The sequence below is a fragment of the Pseudophryne corroboree genome, chromosome 4 (assembly GCF_028390025.1).
Source record: "Pseudophryne corroboree isolate aPseCor3 chromosome 4, aPseCor3.hap2, whole genome shotgun sequence".
In the NCBI taxonomy this organism is placed as follows: Eukaryota; Metazoa; Chordata; class Amphibia; order Anura; family Myobatrachidae; genus Pseudophryne; species Pseudophryne corroboree.
In genome coordinates this window covers 741,082,290-741,104,625 of record NC_086447.1, presented here as the reverse complement: position 1 = coordinate 741,104,625, position 22,336 = coordinate 741,082,290, and the positions used below count along the sequence as shown (strand labels likewise).

Genomic DNA, 22,336 nt, shown 5'->3' with positions numbered 1-22,336 from the left:
GCCTGGTCAGCTCTATAGTTCTTAGACAGAATTTATCTCAAGAAAGAAGGGGGGGGGGGAATTAAAAAAAAAAAAAAAAAAAAAGAATAAGACACACACACACCACAACAACTATGAAAAATTTTCACAAATCCTGGGACTTCGATCCTGGTTTTTACCAGGGTTGAAAACCAGGCAATTTCAACCCAGGTTGACCCTTTCACACAGGAGAAAGGCCAGGGTTGATTGGCAAATTACTGGTTAGAACTGCTTCACACAGTGGATTTTGGTCAATTTGGAGCCTAATTTCGGGATTTATACATATACTGTAGTACAGCTGGACCATACTAGTTGACATGGCATGCTGGAATATGTTGTTCCACAACACAAAAAGAGCTGCTAATCACTGATTTACAAAAATATAGCCTTTCTGGTTATTCAGATAAGCATCCTTCTTCCATACGTGATCCATTGTGTTCTATTCCCACTCTATGGGTGTCAAGAACACCCATGAGTGGGAATAGTCCTGTAGCGCCGGTATTCTGGCTGGCGGCATTGCCGGCTGGCAGGATTCCAGCATCTGTATCCTGACCGCCGGGATCCCGACAACAGGCAAATTAAATTGATCCCCTACACATACAGTATACTGTACATACAGTGTGTATTACACCCAGTACTACCTGCTGCAATTGTACCTCTGACCCGAGAGAATCAGCAGCTGCAGTGCTGCACTCGAACACAACAAGCCTCCTTTCTGGCCTATTTAACCACCAATCCAGACATCCTCAATGTGGACATATATAAAAGTGGAAAAATAAAAAATCCTCTACTTCAGAGGTTCCCAAACAGTCCGCAAGGCCCCCAAACAGTCCAGGTTTCAGGTATATCTATGGCTCAGCACAGATAGTTAAATCAAACTGATTAAGGTGCTAATTAAGTCACCTGTAGCCAAGTATGGATACACTTAAAACTTAGACTGTTGGGGTGCCTTGAGGACCGTGTTTGAGAACCTCTGATATACTTCAAAGTAAAACAGCAAGTACTGTACGCCTAGCATGGGACAGATGTTTTTACCATGGATTACAAAACATTGTTTAGTTCTAAACATTGGTTCTAGAACATCAATGGTTTCCGATGTTTACATTTGTTATTTTGTATTTATTTAACGTAAAGCCGCTCCTTAAACACATAAGTACACATAAACGGTCCGCTTTCTTTGCTCACCAATCGCCACTACAACATCACTCGCTATTCAGTGACAAATTCAGCAACTAACAGTATGGGTTTCTAAAGTGATACCAGTTATCGCACATATCGCGCCCACAGTAATCAGGTTTAGCTGCGTAATGGGTTAGGAGCCCTCGCTACCCACGAGGTAGCGAACTGAAATGAGTATACCACACCCATCACCAGAAACAGAACGGGTGTGAAAATGGGTGAAAAGAATTGAATATCGCCCTGAGTCACATACTGTATATACACTCTGTGCTGAGCGCAGGCTGTTTGCTGCACTGCCGGCAGTGCTAGTGGGTGGCTGGCAGTGTGGCTTCTCTGCGTGACACTGACCAGGCTTGCCTCCTCCAGTCTCTACTCACCGTCCCTTACATTGTTACTTGCACACTGTATGTATGCATTTCCATACAGTCACAGAAAGTGAATTATTGTTCAAACTTTTTTTCCCACAAGTTCTCCGGTGGCAGCCTACAGTGTCCTTTGAGGTACTACCAATGTAGGTGTGTGCAGAGTTTCCTTAATGTGGAGTGGGGGAAGTTGAATTACTGCAATCTATATGTTCTTCTGTAAGTGCCTCTGCAGGAGACTCCAGATTTTTCTGTCAGTCCCCCTATAAAAATGGATGGGATGTAAATGACCAGTGAGGAAATGGTGTGTAATGTCTGCGGCTATTACAGTTGGAGACCTGGAGAAAGAGGGCATGATTCAGAGTTATATTTAAGCCCAATGGTTTCAATACAAGTCAGACGGTAAGAGCTCTGTGCATGTGCTGATCCCACTCTGTGCTGGATGTACTAATGGGCAAATGTGTTAAAAAAAAAAAAAAAACATTTTTGTGTTTTACTGCATTTCCCATAAGTACAAAGCCCAGACACTGGGGCTTCAGTGCAGAGGGTTATGCCAGTTCTTGCTGGTGTTACCCTATAGAAGCAATTGGCTTCTTTCCGCATTCTCCCAGCATCTCCCTCGTCCTTCTGCTCATTCAGACTCCCGGGTCATAAACCCGGAAGTCCAGCGACCAGAAGCCATCGCAAAGGATAACCCTTATCAGGAGAGCTGCCCTTTGCAAAACTTTGCAGTAAGTATCGGAGTGGTAAGTGGCAGTACCATTCTCTGAGATTGCACACAGTGCTTCAAAGCTCCAACATGATTGACATGCTGTGGCTGCTTGGAAGCGGCGACAAGCAGCAATAGAAAAAAAAACAGGAGGCATGTCACCCATGTTCTCTGGGCACACTGAAGACAGTCGTTGAGTTCTTTGATGCAGCTTCAGCTACGCCAATATCCCGGCCAACCCAAGTAACCTGAGGGTTACAAAAGACCGATGTTCATGCAGGTGATCCAATGCAGCAACAAGATCACAGAACCAGACAGGAGACGTTATTTACAAGAGATGCCTCCTGTTGTATTAGCAATCATTTTGGAACAGCGGCTGCGACAACCATCCCAGCTGATTCCTCATAGCATACATCTTGGAATGTGAACTTTGGCTTCATTGATGTAACGTCAGTAGCAGTTACTGGGTAATACAGATATAAGTCATGTAGATGCGGAACACTGAAGGGCGCTATATTTACCCAGTCAGCCAGCAAGATGACTACGTCTCTAGTTTATAGGCCAGATTAACCTGTATATGTAGAATGATAAGGGAGTACAGAAAGAAAAGTAGGGGTAGAATATAGGCATAGACTTACTAGGATCAGTGTTGTAGTAATTCTGCTCTGTAGTGTTTATCTGCTACTGTTAAACTGTGGGTGCAGTGCATCAGACATTGCCAGGCTTTCCTCTCCTCAATGCCACCCCTAACCTCTGGGCCACACCCCCTGCACCCACAGTAGTTCCACCACTTCTAGTAAAAGAAGATAACTGGGTATGGAACTTAAACGAATCATAGCTATTTTCTTAAATGATTAGCTGTGCTCACATTAGCCCCCTCCCGATGAATAATAATGCAACACAGGCATGGTTAATAGCCATCGAATGGACACCATTGAGGGTGCAATTGGCGATTTACGTACATAACAGGAACCCATCAATGGTAAACATCAAGGAAAAGAGTGCAGGGATAAGAGACACGTTATGTGCAAATCAGGGAAAAGAAGGTGGGAATAACCAGTGAAGTGAGGCAGAACTATGCACCATGCCATCGATGGCAGAGAACCATCAGATCTCCTCCACTTTGACTAAACCCATCGATGGTCTTCCCTAATGGTTAGTGGGTAAGGCAGCACACTCAAAGAGGTCTCTCTTAAAACCAATTTCTTCCAAGTCCCCATACTCACTAGCAATTGCACTTGTGATCTGGAGCATTTGTGTTAAGATAGATGGTACACTCTCAATTTATTTATTTAGGTATCCGGGGCTCTACGTCACCCATGAAAAGGGTAGACAGTCATTTGGTTGACAGGTACAAAAAGGTCAACTTTCATACTTTACCATCCACGTGGACTACCATTGGAAATAGTAACTTTGTCCAAAGAATGGCGAGTGAACGCGGTACACTAATTAGGATTCCATTCCACGTGCTTTGACGGCAAAAACCTTAAAATGTACCGTCGACCAAAAGCATGTCTACCTAATGACTGCAGACCTTTGTAATGTAGATCTGGTGGTCTATACACATTTATGTTCACTGTAATTAAGTGTATAGTGGCCAATGCAAGGGCATGTTACAATCGTATGCCATCACTAGCGGAATAGGAACGTGACCGTTCGCAAACACCAATAACGTTTAAACAAATCTATGCAATTGTGTTACATTATGTTGTATGAATTACTTTCACTCAAGTGTTTCTAGCTTCACTTGAGCATTTTGCAACTGTACATACCACAGTGTTTTCATTGTCACAATGCTGCAATTTGACAGCACAATTGCTATGGGTTAATGAGAAACAGAATTCCCCATTCACATAAATATTAAAAAGAGCAACACTTTCTTAGTATAGTTTTGTGGCATTCTTAAATTACAAATTCCACTTTGCTTATCTATTTGCTTCATTTTTATTTTTATTTTATTTTACAGCGTCATGGCCTTTTTTGGGGTGTGTCTGCAATCATTTTTTTGGCTGCAATCATGGATGCAGAGCAACATGGCGCCTGGGTCGCTACTGCCAGTCTGTGTAGCCATAGACCTACTTGAGCAGTCGATGGCCCCTGTTGTTGCGTATAAGCTGCGAATGTGTACACAGTTGTACATGACTTTGTGATCCCTCCGGTGGGCGTCTCATTTCTTTTCGGGGCAGCAGTTTCATTTGCTAACATTAGCAGTTCCGTAGCCTTGAAAAATCACAATTGCATTAGCGCACCACTCTGAGTTATGCCCAAAGTATTTTTTTTTTACTTTGACAAACTGAGAAGAAAAAAAAACAAAACACACTATTAATTTTAAACTACCGGATTTCTTGTGATGAATGCAAGCAGCATTGGGACTGTAGTCTCAAATATAAATCTGTAATATGTCAATATTTTTTTCACAGAACTTGTATTTTTACACTTTGTAATTGATGCAGTGTTGAATATATTGCCACTGGCAAAGCATATCTTGCATGAACACAGAGCATACAGAGGCACATCCAAGGGCTGTTCTCACAGATGACGGGAAGGTTTTCAAACAAATGCAGCCTATGCAGACCAACAGCTAAGAGTATTTACGCCGGTTAGGAGATCTATCTTTTGCACCAAGTATAGGACAAGTACAAGGACTTGCAGATGACGACTAATAGTAAGCCAGACAGTTACATGTGTGTGTGATGTGTTTTCGGTAGCGTTTGCCTATTTTGTTTAGTCCAGTGTCTCCCAAATGCAGCCTTCAAGGCACCCTAAAGGGTGGTACACACGTAGTGATCGGGCTCAGTGCAATGTGTGCTAGCCGAATCCTAACTTAGACCGCAAGGCTTAATGAGAGCCTGGCGATCTAGCCAGATTGTGCCTGCATGCAGGCCAACCTAGAGCCAGCGATAGCAACGTGCGGGAACGCGCTTCGCTATCACCATGGGGTATACACACAGAGCGATGTGTTATTCATTTCTAAGCAATCTAGTCAGATTGCTTAGAAATTAAGCAAACATCTCTCCGTGTACCACCTTAACAGTTCAGGTTTTAAACTATCCATGCATTAACACAGGTGACTTAATCAGCATCTCAGTCAGTTTGATTTACCATCTATGATTAAGCATGGATTTTCCCAAAACCTGAACGGTTACGTTACCTTTGGGATACCACTAGTTTGGCAGAATTTGCCGTAAACGTGACAGTCCAAATTCAGTGCAAGTGTAAGAAGTGATAACAGCACTGCACTTTGCTCTGACTTCTGCCAGCGAACTGGATCAGTTTTCCTTTGAGATGCCCAGACCACATTTGACGTTAAAAAGGACTCTGGGCCTGATTCAGAGATGTACACTAATGCATTAGGTTTGGTGAACGGACACACACACACACGGGGGCGGGGGGTTGGGAATTACAGTAAACATTTGAGTTTCTAATAATAAGAATTTACTTACCGATAATTCTATTTCTCATAGTCCGTAGTGGATGCTGGGGACTCCGTCAGGACCATGGGGAATAGCGGCTCCGCAGGAGACAGGGCACAAAAAGTAAGCTTTTAGGATCACATGGTGTGTACTGGCTCCTCCCCCTATGACCCTCCTCCAAGCCTCAGTTAGGTACTGTGCCCGGACGAGCGTACACAATAAGGAAGGATCTTGAATCCCGGGTAAGACTCATACCAGCCACACCAATCACACCGTACAACTTGTGATTTGAACCCAGTTAACAGTATGATAACAATGAAGAAGCCTCTGAAAAGATGGCTCACAACAATAATAACCCGATTTTTGTAACAATAACTATGTACAAGTATTGCAGACAATCCGCACTTGGGATGGGCGGCCCAGCATCCACTACGGACTATGAGAAATAGAATTATCGGTAAGTAAATTCTTATTTTCTCTAACGTCCTAGTGGATGCTGGGGACTCCGTCAGGACCATGGGGATTATACCAAAGCTCCCAAACGGGCGGGAGAGTGCGGATGACTCTGCAGCACCAAATGAGAGAACTCCAGGTCCTCCTTAGCCAGAGTATCAAATTTGTAAAATTTTACAAACGTGTTCTCCCCTGACCACGTAGCTGCTCGGCAAAGTTGTAATGCCGAGACCCCTCGGGCAGCCGCCCAAGATGAGCCCACCTTCCTTGTGGAGTGGGCATTTACAGATTTAGGCTGTGGCAGGCCTGCCACAGAATGTGCAAATTGGATTGTGCTACAGATCCAACGAGCAATCGTCTGCTTAGACGCAGGAGCACCCATCTTGTTGGGTGCATACAGGATAAACAGCGAGTCAGATTTTCTGACTCCAGCCGTCCTTGAAATATATATTTTCAATGCTCTGACAACGTCCAGCAACTTGGAGTCCTCCAAGTCGCTAGTAGCCGCAGGCACCACAATAGGCTGGTTCAAGTGAAAAGCCGAAACCACCTTAGGCAGAAACTGAGGACGCGTCCGCAGTTCTGCCCTGTCCGAATGGAAAATCAGATATGGGCTTTTGTACGATAAAGCCGCCAACTCTGATACTCTCCTGGCTGAAGCCAGGGCCAGTAGCATGGTTACTTTCCATGTAAGATACTTCAAATCTACCGATTTGAGCGGCTCAAACCAATGGGATTTGAGAAAATCCAAAACTACGTTGAGATCCCACGGTGCCACTGGAGGCACAATCGGGGGCTGTATATGTAGTATACCTTTGACAAAGGTTTGTACTTCAGGCACTGAAGCCAATTCTTTCTGGAAGAAAATCGATAAGGCCGAAATTTGAACCTTAATAGACCCCAATTTGAGGCCCATAGACAATCCTGCCTGCAGGAAATGTAGGAATCGACCCAATTGAAATTCCTCCGTTGGGGCCTTCTTGGCCTCACACCACGCAACATATTTTCTCCAAATGCGGTGATAATGTTGTGCGGTCACTTCCTTCCTGGCTTTAATCAAGGTAGGAATAACTTCCTCTGGAATGCCCTTTTCTTTTAGAATCCGGCGTTCAACCGCCATGCCGTCAAACGCAGTCGCGGTAAGTCTTGGAACATACAAGGTCCCTGCTGAAGCAGATCCCTTCTTAACGGTAGAGGCCACGGCTCTTCCGTGAGCATCTCTTGAAGTTCCGGGTACCAAGTCCTTCTCGGCCAATCCGGAGCCACGAGTATTGTTCTTACTCCCCGTAGCCGTATAATTCTCAGTACCTTTGGTATGAGAGGCAGAGGAGGAAACACATACACGGACTGGTACACCCACGGTGTTACCAGAGCGTCCACAGCTATTGCCTGAGGGTCTCTTGACCTGGCGCAATATCTGTCCAGTTTCTTGTTGAGGCGGGACGCCATCATGTCCACCTTTGGTTTTTCCCAACGGTTCACAATCATGTGGAAGACTTCTGGATGAAGTCCCCACTCTCCCGGGTGGAGGTCGTGTCTGCTGAGGAAGTCTGCTTCCCAGTTGTCCACTCCCGGAATGAACACTGCTGACAGTGCTATGACATGATTTTCCGCCCAGCGAAGAATCCTTGCAGCTTCTGTCATTGCTCTTCTGCTTCTCGTGCCGCCCTGTCTGTTTACGTGGGCGACTGCCGTGATGTTGTCCCACTGGATCAACACCGGCTGACCCTGAAGCAGCGGTTTTGCCAGGCTTAGAGCATTGTAAATCGCTCTTAGCTCCAGTATATTTATGTGAAGAGACGTCTCCAGGTTTGACCACACGCCCTGGAAGTTTCTTCCCTGTGTGACTGCTCCCCAGCCTCGTAGGCTGGCATCCGTAGTCACCAGGACCCAGTCCTGTATGCCGAATCTGCGGCCCTCTAACAGATGGGCACTCTGCAACCACCACAGAAGAGACACCCTTGTTCTTGGTGACAGTGTTATCCGCTGATGCATGTGCAGATGCGATCCGGACCATTTGTCCAGCAGATCCCACTGAAATATTCGTGCGTGGAATCTGCCGAATGGAATTGCTTCGTAAGAAGCCACCATCTTTCCCAGGACTCTTGTGCATTGATGTACTGACACATTTCCTGGTTTTAGGAGGTTCCTGACAAGTTCGGATAACTCCCTTGCTTTCTCCTCCGGGAGAAACACCTTTTTCTGAACAGTGTCCAGAATCATTCCCAGGAACAGCAGATGTGTCGTCGGGGTCAATTGAGATTTTGGAAGATTCAGAATCCACCCGTGTTGTTGAAGCACTACTTGGGTTAGTGCTACTCTGACTTTCAGCTGTTCTCTGGACCTTGCCCTTATCAGGAGATCGTCCAAGTAAGGGATAATTAATACGCCTTTTCTTCGTAGAAGAACCATCATTTCGGCCATTACCTTGGTAAAGACCCGAGGTGCCGTGGACAAACCAAACGGCAGCGTTTGAAACTGATAATGACAGTTTTGTATCACGAACCTGAGATACCCTTGGTGTGAAGGGTAAATTGGGACATGCAGATAAGCATCTTTTATGTCCAGGGACACCATGAAGTCCCCTTCTTCCAGATTCGCTATCACTGCTCTGAGTGACTCCATCTTGAACTTGAATTTCTGTATGTACAGGTTCAAGGATTTTAGATTTAGAATAGGTCTTACCGAACCGTCCGGCTTCGGTACCACAAATAGTGTGGAATAATACCCCTTTCCCTGTTGTAGGAGGGGTACCTTGACTATCACCTGCTGAGAATACAGCTTGTGAATGGCTTCCAATACCGTCGCCCTTTCTGAGGGAGACGTTGGTAAAGCAGACTTTAGGAACCGGCGAGGGGGAGACTTTTCGAATTCCAACTTGTAACCCTGAGATACTACCTGCAGGATCCAAGGGTCCACCTGTGAGCGCGCCCACTGTGTGCTGAAAATCTTTAGTCGACCCCCCACCGCCCCTGAGTCCGCTTGCACAGCCCCAGCGTCATGCTGAGGGCTTTGTAGAAGCCGGGGAGGGCTTCTGTTCGTGGGAAGTAGTTGCTTGCTGCACCCTCTTACCCCTTCCTTTGCCTCTGGGCAAATATGACTGTCCTTTTGCCCGCTTGTTCTTATAGGAACGAAAGGACTGCGGCTGAAAAGACGGTGTCTTTTTCTGTTGGGAGGTGACCTGAGGTAAAAAAGTGGATTTTCCGGCTGTTGCCGTGGCCACCAGATCCGATAGACCGACCCCAAATAATTCCTCTCCTTTATACGGCAATACTTCCATATGCCGTTTGGAATCCGCATCACCTGACCACTGTCGCGTCCATAAACTTCTTCTGGCAGATATGGACATCGCACTTACTCTCAATGCCAGAGTGCAAATATCCCTCTGAGCATCTCGCATATAAAGAAAAGCATCCTTTAATTGCTCTATAGTCAATAAAATACTGTCCCTATCCAGGGTATCAATATTTTCAAGTCAGGGAATCCGACCACACCACCCCAGCACTGCACATCCAGGCTGAGGCTATTGCTGGTCGCAGTATAACACCAGTAAGTGTGTATATACTCTTCAGGGTAGTTTCCAGCCTCCTATCAGCTGGATCCTTGAGGGCGGCCGTATCAGGAGACGGTAACGCCACTTGTTTTGATAAGCGTGTGAGCGCCTTATCCACCCTAGGGGGTGTTTCCCAGCGCGCCCTAACCTCTGGTGGGCAAGGGTATAATGCCAATAACTTACTTGAAATTAGCAGTTTTCTATCGGGGTTAACCCACGCTTCATCACACACGTCATTCAATTCCTCTGATTCTGGAAAAGCTACAGGTAGTTTTTTCACACCCCACATAATACCCCCCTTTGAGGTACCTGCAGTATCAGAGATATGCAAAGCCTCCTTCATTGCCGTGATCATATAACGTGTGGCCCTATTGGAAAATACGTTTCTTTCTTCACCGTCGACACTAGATTCATCTGTGTCGGTACCTGTGTCGACTGACTGAGGTAAGGGACGTTTTACAGCCCCTGACGGTGCCTGAGACGCCTGGACAGGTACTAACTGGTTTTCCGGCCGTCTCATGTCGTCAACTGACTTTTGCAGCGTGCTAACATTATCACGTAATTCCATAATTAAAGCCATCCATTCCGGTGTCGACTCCCTAAGGGGTGACATCACCATTACCGGCAATTGCTCCGCCTCCACACCAACATCGTCCTCATACATGTCGACACACACGTACCGACACCCAGCAGACACACAGGGAATGCTCTTATCGAAGACAGGACCCCACTAGCCCTTTGGGGAGACAGAGGGAGAGTTTGCCAGCACACACCAAAGCGCTATAAAAATGTATATAAACAACCCTAAAAGGTGTTGTTTCTGTTATATGCGCTTAATATATAAAAATATCGCCAAAATATGCCCCCCTTCTCTGTTTTACCCTGTTTCTGTAGTGCAGTGCAGGGGAGAGTCCTGGGAGCCTTCCTCACAGCGGAGCTGAGCAGGAAAATGGCGCTGTGTGCTGAGGAGAATAGGCCCCGCCCCCTAAAACGGCGGGCTCTTCTCCCGGAGTTTGCGATATATGGCAGGGGTTAAATACATCCATATAGCCTCAAGGGCTATATGTGATGTATTTTAGCCATAGAAAAAGGTATTATACATTGCTGCCCAGGGCGCCCCCCCCAGCGCCCTGCACCCTCAGTGACCGCTGGTGTGAAGTGTGCCGACAACAATGGCGCACAGCTGCAGTGCTGTGCGCTACCTTATGAAGACTGAAAGTCTTCTGCCGCCTGTTTCCGGACCTCTGGACCTCTTCAACTTCGGCATCTGCAAGGGGGGGTCGGCGGCACGGCTCCGGGACCGGACTCCATGGCTGGGCCTGTGTTCGATCCCTCTGGAGCTAATGGTGTCCAGTAGCCTAAGAAGCAAATCCATCCTGCACGCAGGTGAGTTCACTTCTCTCCCCTAAGTCCCTCGTAGCAGTGAGCCTGTTGCCAGCAGGACTCACTGAAAATAAGAAACCTAAAAAACTTTTTCTAAGCAGCTCTTTATGAGAGCCACCTAGATTGCACCCTGCTCGGACGGGCACAAAAACCTAACTGAGGCTTGGAGGAGGGTCATAGGGGGAGGAGCCAGTACACACCATGTGATCCTAAAAGCTTACTTTTTGTGCCCTGTCTCCTGCGGAGCCGCTATTCCCCATGGTCCTGACGGAGTCCCCAGCATCCACTAGGACGTTAGAGAAAACTAGGTAGGCCTATTCCGGGTCATTTTTTTTTTTTTCAATCCTGTGAATTGGGATTGAATAAAAATCATCAATCCCAGAATTTTTCAATGTTGTTGAAATGACCATATATTTATCTCTATTTTACTTTAAGAAAATGTATTAAAGTTTATATTTTCTGTATGTCAGCTTGTGATTGTCAGTATTACTCAATAAACATTGACGTTCATATTAATGTATATTAATATGATCTGTGTGGTTCCATATAGGGGTTCATTCGTGCAGAATCTGTGTCTGCACCTGAATGAAACCCTGTATGAGAGGCCACAGAACCTGTTTTGCACATGCGCAGAACGGGCGTTAAATATCGGACATTTACATCTGGTTTACGTTTATTTCTGAATCAGGACCACTATCCAGACCCAAGTCTATAAATTATATACTTCATTTCAGTATTATACTGGATATAAATTGTTTTCTGCTATTTTAGCATTTACTACTAACAATGGGCGAGATTCAGGTTTGTAAGTAAAAAAAATAAAAAATAAAAAAATAAATCATCAAACAACTAGGGAAAACCATGTTGCACTAAAGGTGGGGCCATGACGAGCCAGCTGTGGCTCACCACATCATAGCCCCGCCACTGGCACTGGCTCACAGTAGCCAGTACCAGGCGCAGGAGCTCAGTTCGTTGGCCGAGAAAAAAAAAGTGTGGAGGAAGTGCTCCTGAAGAAATACATCAGAGAAGCATTCGGAAGTCCCAGAGGGTGGCGGCCATTGTAAAAATATTAACAACAAAAAAAAAACCTTAAAAAAAAAAAAAAGCCCACCGTCCACTGGTTGAAGATCAAAGAGCCAACGCCTGCCAGAAGAGTCGATTAAGCCAGCGTAAGCCCTGAGGCAGCGATGCGCAACGCAAAAGGGCTAACGCCAGCCATCGCTGGTCAGGTGAAAGCTTCAGGAAGCCCAGGGGTGGTGAGATGTCCCACCTTCGTCAAAGGCCAGATGGTGGCCATGGCTGAACCAGCCGAAGATGTCAGGACTGGTAAGTCCATTAATCTTTAGTACAACCCTAGACCACAAAGGCTCGGGCACCAGGCCCGTGGGGCAGTCAGGCACTAAGCCTGTGGCGCTGTAGGCACAGGGGAAATAAGGGGGTATTTAGCCCAAGTGATACGAGGTGGTATTTAGCCCCAATCAGGTGGGCCACTAGTCCCTGTTATACAGTTATTCCACATTATGTTAACTCGGCGCTAGGCCGTGGCATTGTATAATCCGGCGCTAGGCTGCAGGCATTGTTATGTGCTAGGCCCATAGGAACATCTGTCAGGCCCCAATTAAAAAGTAGACTGTCTGTCAGGTACTTGCTAGTGAGTATGGTATGGTTTTGGAACTGCATAAGTGCATTGTGTTGTAATCACTGCATTGTGTTTCCCATTGCATGGTCTATGTATGTAGATACATATGCGCAGGAGTGTAGGAGATGTGTGCTAGGGAGTACATTACACACCGTCTGGAATTCTTCTGCATGTCCACCCGGCCAGTTAGTAGGGCCAGGGGTGTGAACGCGTAGCCAGCTTGTGGGTGCACATGCTAGGGATGAGGAGATAGCTTAGCAGTGCTGCATGGTTGGGCAGAGTCTGTTTATTTGCAGGTTCCGAAAGGGGACAAGGTTACATCTTATGAGCTTAATTCATGTGTTGTGTGTAACGTGTGTGCAGATGTGGCTTCATACATCTAGCCTCAATGCGCCATGCACCACAAGATATAAAAACAAATTTAACTGTTGTGAAAAGCGCCTCAATATAAAGTGTGTGTATATATCAAAGAATTTCTGAATTGCTGCGCAGCCTGAAACTATATGTGTAATAGTAGGAAAAGATGAACTAAAAAAAGGGGAACCGGCTGCGCTGGATTTCAGAAAGATTAAATAATAATGGAGAGAGCCAATATGTCAATATAAAAAGACAACCAGATTTAATAAAACATAATAGACATTATGAATATTGAAAATAATTAAAACAACCAATGTTGCATAAATAGTGTCACAGTCCGGTATCTCACAGTATCAGCAATGTGTGGACTTGTACAGAATTGCAGCTGTATTATATAGTGCTGAAGTCCATATTCCGTAACAGGATTTATGTGCCGTTCGTAATGCTCAATAATGAAACGTGAAAGTACAATGTGTGGAGTTCCAATATTGGATCACGTAAAAGAGCCAGTGAGTCGATTAATGGTGAATGATTACCTCTCCAGTGGGTTGGTCCATCTACCGGGCGTCCCCGGACAGGAATCCTGCGTTACCCACACACAGCAATGTAGCGGAGAGGAGAGAGAGTACTATTCGGGAATCAGCTGGCTTGAGCAGCGTGGTTGGCAGCGGCCGTTTGAGAGTCTCGAAGCCGCCCTGGAATAAATCGTCTGAAGGCGCTGAGCTGGTATCACATGTGAGACACCTGAGCAAGGTGTACGGGAGGCGGGTCCTAACGCGTTTCGTCACGCTCCACGTGACTTTTTCAAAGGTGACCTTCAACGGTGCAAAATCAAATGGGGGGACTTATAGGATAAGGCACCCAAGTCCGAGACCCTTCTAGCTGAAGCAATAGCCAGCAAAAACAGCACCTTAAGGGAAAGCCACTTAAGGTCAGCAGAGAGGTTCAAACGGAGACTCTTGCAAGGCCTCCAGAACCACTGACAGATCCCAGGTGGTACATAAGGAGTCTGAATCCGCAACACACCCTGGGGAAATGTATGAACATCAGGAAGGGCTGCAATCTTTCTCTGAAACCAAACCGACAAGGCAGAAAAGAAGAATTTACTCACCGGTAACTATTTCTCGTACTCCGTAGTGGATGCTGGGAACTCCGTAAGGACCATGGGGAATAGCGGGCTCCGAAGGAGACTGGGCACTCTAAGAAAGAATTAGGACTACCTGATGTACACTGGCTCCTCCCTCTATGCCCCTCCTCCAGACCTCAGTTAGGGAAACTGTGCCCGGAAGAGCTGACACAATAAGGAAGGGATTTGGAATCCCGGGTAAGACTCATACCAGCCACACCAATCACACCGTACAACTCGTGATACTATATCCAGTTAACAGTATGAACAACAACTGAGCCTCACGAACAGATGGCTCATAACAATAACCCGTTAGTTAGGCAATAACTATATACAAGTATTGCAGACAATCCGCACTTGGGATGGGCGCCCAGCATCCACTACGTACTACGAGAAATAGAATTACCGGTGAGTAAATTCTTATTTTCTCCGACGTCCTAGTGGATGCTGGGAACTCCGTAAGGACCATGGGGATTATACCAAAGCTCCCAAACGGGCGGGAGAGTGCGGATGACTCTGCAGCACCGAATGAGCAAACTCAAGGTCCTCCTCAGCCAGGGTATCAAACTTGTAGAATTTTGCAAATGTGTTTGAACCCGACCAAGTAGCAGCTCGGCAAAGTTGTAAAGCCGAGACCCCTCGGGCAGCCGCCCAAGAAGAGCCGACTTTCCTCGTGGAATGGGCTTTTACAGATTTAGGATGCGGCAGTCCAGCCGCAGAATGTGCAAGTTGAATCGTGCTACAGATCCAGCGAGCAATAGTCTGCTTAGAAGCAGGAGCACCCAGCTTGTTGGGTGCATACAGGATAAATATTCAGTTTTCCCGACTCCAGCCGTCCTGGAAACATATATTTTCAGGGCCCTGACTACGTCCAGAATCCTCCAAGTCCCGAGTAGCCGCAGGCACCACAATAGGTTGGTTCATATGAAAAGCTGAAACCACCTTAGGAAGGAATTGGGAACGAGTCCTCAATTCCGCCCTATCCATATGAAAAATCAGATAAGGGCTTTTACAAGACAAAGCCGCCAATTCTGATACACGCCTGGCCGACGCCAAGGCCAACAGCATGACCACTTTCCACGTGAGGTATTTTAGCTCCACGGTTTTAAGTGGCTCAAACCAATGCGACTTTAGGAAATCCAACACCACGTTGAGATCCCACGGTGCCACTGGAGGCACAAAAGGGGGCTGAATATGCAGCACTCCTTTAACAAAAGTCTGAACTTCCGGCAGTGAAGCCAGTTCTTTTTGGAAGAAAATCGACAGAGCCGAGATCTGGACCTTAATGGAACCCAATTTTAGGCCCATAGTCACTCCTGACTGTAGGAAGTGCAGAAATCGACCGAGCTGAAATTCCTCCGTTGGGGCCTTCCTGGCCTCACACCAAGCAACATATTTTTACCATATGCGGTGATAATGTCTTACGGTCACATCTTTCCTAGCTTTAATCAGCGTAGGAATGACTTCCTCCGGAATGCCCTTTTCTTTTAGGATCCGGTGTTCAACCGCCATGCCGTCAAACGCAGCCGCGGTAAGTCTTGGAACAGACAGGGCCCCTGCTGCAGCAGGTCCTGTCTGAGCGGCAGAGGCCATGGGTCCTCCGAGATCATTTCTTGAAGTTCTGGGTACCAAGCTCTTCTTGGCCAATCCGGAACCACAAGTATAGTTCTTACTCCTCTCCTCATTATTCTCAATACCTTGGGTATGAGAGGCAGAGGAGGGAACACATAAACCGACTGGTACACCCACGGTGTCACCAGAGCGTCCACAGCTATCGCCTGAGGGTCCCTTGACCTGGCGCAATATCTTTTTAGCTTTTTGTTGAGGCGGGACGCCATCATGTCCACCCGTGGCCTTTCCCAACGGTGTACAATCATTTGGAAGACTTCTGGATGAAGTCCCCACTCTCCCGGGTGGAGGTCGTGCCTGCTGAGGAAGTCTGCTTCCCAGTTGTCCACTCCCGGAATGAACACTGCCGACAGTGCTAACACATGACTTTCCGCCCATCGGAGAATCCTTGTGGCTTCTGCCATCGCCATCCTGCTTCTTGTGCCGCCCTACCGGTTTACATGGGCGACCGCCGTGATGTTGTCTGACTGGATCAGCACCGGCTGGTGATGAAGCAGGGGTCTTGCCTGACTTAGGGCATTGTAAATGGCCCTTAGTTCCAGAATATTTATGGTGTAGGGAAGTCTCCTGACTCGTCCATAGTCCTTGGAAGTTTCTTCCCTGTGTGACTGCCCCCCAACCTCGAAGGCTGGCATCCGTGGTCACCAGGACCCAGTCCTGTATGCCGAATCTGCGGCCCTCTAGAAGATGAGCACTCTGCAGCCACCACAACAGCGACACCCTGGTCCTTGGAGACAGGGTTATCAGCCGATGCATCTGAAGATGCGATCCGGACCACTTGTCCAACAGATCCCACTGAAAGATCCTTGCATGGAACCTTCCGAATGGAATTGCTTCGTAAGAAGCTACCATCTTTCCCAGGACTCGCGTGCAGTGGTGCACCGACACCTGTTTTGGTTTCAGGAGGTCTCTGACTAGAGATGACAACTCCTTGGCCTTCACCTCCGGGAGAAACACCTTCTTCTGTTCTGTGTCCAGAACCATCCCCAGGAACAGTAGACGCGTTGTAGGAACCAGCTGCGTCTTTGGAATATTCAGGATCCAGCCGTGCTGTTGTAGCACTTCCCGTGATAGTGCTACTCCGATCAACAACTGTTCCCTGGACCTCGCCTTTATAAGGAGATCGTCCAAGTACGGGATAATTATAACTCCCTTTTTTCGAAGGAGTATCATCATTTCGGCCATTACCTTGGTAAATACCCTCGGTACCGTGGCCAGACCAAACGACAACGTCTGGAATTGGTAATGACAGTCCTGTACCACAAATCTGAGGTACTCCTGGTGAGGAGGGTAAATGGGGACATGCAGGTAAGCATCCTTGATGTCCAGTGATACCATGTAATCCCCTTCGTCCAGGCTTGCAATAACCGCCCTGAGCGATTCCATTTTGAACTTGAACCTTCTTATATAAGTGTTCAAGGATTTCAAATTTAAAATGAGTCTCACCGAACCGTCCGGTTTCGGTACCACAAACATTGTGGAATAGTAACCCCGTCCCTGTTGAAGGAGGGGTACTTTGGTTATCACCTGCTGGGAGTACAGCTTGTGAATCGCCTCCAGCACCGCCTCCCTGTCTGTGGGAGTAGTTGGCAAGGCTGATTTGAGGAAACGGCGAGGGGGAGACGTCTCGAATTCCAGTTTGAACCCCTGAGATACCACTTGTAGAATCCAGGGTTTCACCCGTGAGCGAACCCACTGGTCGCTGAAGTTCCGGAGACGGGCCCCCACCGCACCTGGCTCCACCTGTGGAGCCCCAGCGTCATGCGGTGGACTTAGAGGAAGCGGGAGAGGACTTTTGTTCCTGGGAACTTGCTGTTTGGTGCAGCTTTTTCCCCCTACCTCTGCCTCTGGGCAGAAAGGACGCGCCTCTAACCCGCTTGCCTTTCTGGGGCCGAAAGGACTGTACCTGATAATACTGTGCTTTCTTTGGCTGTGAGGGAACATGGGGTAAAAATGTCGACTTCCCAGCCGTCGCTGTGGAAACGAGGTCAGAGGGACCATCCCCAAACAATTCCTCACTCTTGTAAGGCAAAACCTCCATGTGCCTTTTAGAATCCGCATCACCTGTCCACTGCCGAGTCCATAATACTCTCCTGGCAGAAATGGACATTGCATTTATTCTAGATGCCAGTTGGCAAATATCCCTCTGTGCATCTCTCATGTATAAGACTACGTCTTTAATATGCTCTACTGTTAGCAATATAGTGTCCCTGTCAAGAGTATCAATGTTATCAGACAGGGAATCTGACCACGCAGCTGCAGCACTGCACATCCATGCTGAAGCAATAGCCGGTCTCAGTATAATACCTGAGTGTGTATATACAGACTTCAGGATAGCCTCCTGCTTTCTATCCGCAGGCTCCTTTAGGGCGGCCGTATCCGGAGACGGTAGTGCCACCTTCTTTGACAAGCGTGTGAGCGCTTTATCCACCCTAGGGGATGTCTCCCAACGTATCCTATCCTCTGGCGGGAAAGGGTACGCTCTTAGTAACTTTTTGGAAATTACCAGTTTCTTATCGGGGGAAACCCACGCTTCATCACACACTTCATTTAACTCTTCAGAAGGGGGAAAAACCACAGGTTGCTTTTTCTCCCCAAACATAATACCCTTTTTTGTGGTACCAGGGTTAATGTCAGAAATGTGCAACACATTTTTCATTGCCGTAATCATGTAACGGATGGCCCTATTGGAATGTACACTAGTCTCATCGTCGTCGACACTGGAGTCAGTATCCGTGTCGACATCTGTGTCTGCCATCTGAGGTAGCGGGCGTTTTTGAGCCCCTGATGGCTTTTGAGACGCCTGGGCAGGCACGGACTGAGAAGCCGGCTGTCCCACATCTGCTATGTCATCAAACCTCTTATGTAAGGAGTCGACACTGTCACGTAATTCCTTCCACATAACCATCCACTCAGGTGTCGACCCCGCAGGGGGTGACATCACATTTATCGGCACCTGCTCCGCCTCCACATAAGCCTCCTCATCAAACATGTCGACACAGCCGTACCGACACTCCGCACACACACAGGGAATGCTCTGACTGAGGACAGGACCCCACAAAGTCCTTTGGGGAGACAGAGAGAGAGTATGCCAGCACACACCACAGCGCTATAAATCACAGGGATGTACACTATAATGAGTGATTTTACCCTATAGCAGAGATATATATATATATATATATATATATATATATATATATATATATATATATATATATTTGCGCCTAAATTTAGTGCCCCCCCCCCTCTCTTTTTTACCCTATTGAGCCTGGAAACTGCAGGGGAGAGCCTGGGGAGCGTCCTTCCAGCGGAGCTGTGAGAGGAAATGGCGCCAGTGTGCTGAGGGAGATAGCCCCGCCCCCTTCACGGCGGACTTCTCCCGCTTTTTTCATGGATATATGGCAGGGGATTTTACACATATATAGTCTTAATGACTATATTATGTGTATTTTTGCCAATGTAAGGTAATCTTATTGCAGCCCAGGGCGCCCCCCCCCAGCGCCCTGCACCCATCAGTGACCTGAGTGTGAGGTGTGCATGGGGAGCAATGGCGCACAGCTGCAGTGCTGTGCGCTACCTTAATGAAGACCGGAGTCTTCAGCCGCCGATTTCCTGGACGTTCTTCTTGCTTCTGGCTCTGCAAGGGGGACGGCGGCGCGGCTCCGGGACCGGACGACCGAGGCTGGGCCTGTGTTCTATCCCTCTGGAGCTAATGGTGTCCAGTAGCCTAGAAGCCCAAGCTAGCTGCAAGCAGGTAGGTTCGCTTCTCTCCCCTCAGTCCCTCGTAGCAGTGAGTCTGTTGCCAGCAGATCTCACTGAAAATAAAAAACCTAAATATACTTTCTTTTCTAGAAGCTCAGGAGAGCCCCTAGTGTGCATCCAGCTCGAGCCGGGCACAGATTCTAACTGAGGTCTGGAGGAGGGGCATAGAGGGAGGAGCCAGTGCACACCAGGTAGTCCCAATTCTTTCTTAGAGTGCCCAGTCTCCTTCGGAGCCCGCTATTCCCCATGGTCCTTACGGAGTTCCCAGCATCCACTAGGACGTCAGAGAAATGTGAACCTTGAGGGAGGCCAGACGAAGGCCTAAGTCTAGGCCCTGTTGTAGGGAGGCCAACAGTTTGGCCGTGCTAAACTTGAAAACGTCATGATTGTGAGACGCACACCAAGTAAAGAAAGCATTCCAGACCCTATGGTAAATCCGAGCAGAAGCCGGCTTACGGGCCTTCAACATAGTTTGAACGACCGCCTCAGAAAAACCCTTGGCCCTCAGGACAAAAGCTTCAAGAGCCATGCCGTCAAAGCCAGACGGGCCAAGTCCTGGTAAACACAAGGACCCTGAACGAGGAGTTCTGGCTGTTGTGGAAATAGAAGGGGACGATCCAATGAGAGGCCCTGTAGATCGGAGAACCACTCCTGCCTGGATCACGCTAGAGCGACCAGAAGTAGGTTTCCTCCTTCTTGCTTGAACTTCCATTTTACTCTGGGCAGGAGTGACACCGGAGGGAACACATACGGCAGCCGAAAGTTCCATGGGATTGACAGAGCATCCACAAACGCTGCTTGGGGATCCATGGTCCTTGCTCCGAAGACCGGAACTTTGTGATTGTGTCGAGACGCCATCAGGTCCACATCTGGAAGGCCCCACTTGTCCACGAGAAGTTGAAACACCTCTGGATGGAGTCTCCATTCTCCGGTGTAAACGTCCTGACGACGGAGAAAGTCCGCTTCCCAGTTTAGGACCCCCGGAATGAACACTGCGGATATAGTAACATAGGCCCTCATTCCGAGTTGATCGGTCGCAAGGCGAATTTAGCAGAGTTACACACGCTAAGCCGCCGCCTACTGGGAGTGAATCTTAGCTTCTTAAAATTGCGACCGATGTATTCGCAATATTGCGATTACTAACTACTTAGCAGTTTCAGAGTAGCTCCAGACTTACTCTGCCTGTGCGATCAGTTCAGTGCTTGTCGTTCCTGGTTGACGTCACAAACACACCCAGCGTTCGCCCAGGCACTCCCACCGTTTCTCCGGCCACTCCTGCGTTTTTTCCGGAAACGGTAGCGTTTTCAGCCACACGCCCCTGAAACGCCGTGTTTCCGCCCAGTAACACCCATTTCCTGTCAATCACATTACGATCGCCGGAGCGAAGAAAAAGCCGTGAGTAAAAATACTTTCTTCATAGTAAAGTTACTTGGCGCAGTCGCAGTGCGAACTTTGCGCATGCGTACTAAGCGGATTTTCACTGCGATGCGATGAAAAAGAACGAGCGAACAACTCGGAATGAGGGCCATAGTATCTGAGGTTGAAAAAAAGACAATTGTCCATCGAGTTCAACCTATTTGTGGTCTCCTATGCATGATGATTTGACTAAAATTTCTGACTGATGCTGCTGTCAGGCGTTGCATTTTATCCCTATATATAGTAACTATAATGCATGACTATGCACCATACCCCTGGATTCCTTATCCATTAGGAATTTATCTAACCCATTCTTAAAGGTGTTGACAGATTCCGCCATTACAACTCCCTCGGGCAGGGAATTCCAAACACGTATTGTCCTTACCGTGAATTAGCCTTTACGCCGTATTGTGCGGAATCTCCTCTCCTCTAACCTGAGCGAGTGTCCATGAGTCCTCTGTGTTGATCTAACCAAAAACAGGTCCCGCGCAAGCTCTGTGTATTGTCCCCTTATATATTTGTAGATGTTGATCATATCCCCTCTTAGTCTCCGCTTTTCCAATGTAAACATGCCTAGTCTTTCAAGCCTTTCCTTATATTCCATCGTCTCCATGCCCTTAATTAGTTTGGTCGCCCTCCTCTGTACTTTTTCTAGCTCCAGGATATCCTTTTTGTAGTACGGTGCCCAGAATTGTACACAGTTTTCAAGGTGTGGCCTCACTAGTGATTTATATAATGGGAGTATAATACTCTCGTCCCTAGCATCAATACCCCCGTTTTATGCATGCCAATATCTTATTAGCCTTCTTTGCTGCAGTCCTACTTTGGGTACTACTGCTTAGCTTGCTATCTATGAGGACACCCAAGTCCTTTTCCAGTACAGAATCCCCTAATTTAACCCCATTTAGTAGGTAGGTGTATGTATATGGCTGGCAGATGGCGGTCTGCCCACTGAAGAATTCGTGATACTTCCCTCATTGCCATGCGGCTTCGAGTGCCGCCCTGATGATTGATGTATGCCACCGTGGTGGCGTTGTCCGATTGTACTTGAACAGGTCTATTCTGTATTAGATGCTGGGCCATTGTCAATGCATTGAACACTGCCCGCAGTTCCAGAATAATTATCGGGAGTAGAGACTCCTCTCCTTGGTCCACCGACCTTGAAGAGAGAGTGTTGTTCCAACACCGCTCCCCAACCTCTCAGACTGGCATCTGTCGTCAGCAGGACCCAGTTGGATATCCAGAAGGGACGGCCCCTGCTCAATCGTTGGTCCTGAAGCCACCAGCTCAGTGACAGACGGACCTCCGGAGACAAGGAGATCATGTGAGATCTGATC

The 22,336-nt window shown here is 47.5% G+C and overlaps 1 protein-coding gene across 2 annotated transcripts in view; it reads right to left on the bottom strand.

Moving 5' to 3' along the window:
* LOC134911731 (barrier-to-autointegration factor-like protein) overlaps window positions 1-22,336 on the bottom strand; it is a 52,438-nt gene that overhangs the window by 1,148 nt on the left and 28,954 nt on the right. The window lies entirely within an intron of this gene.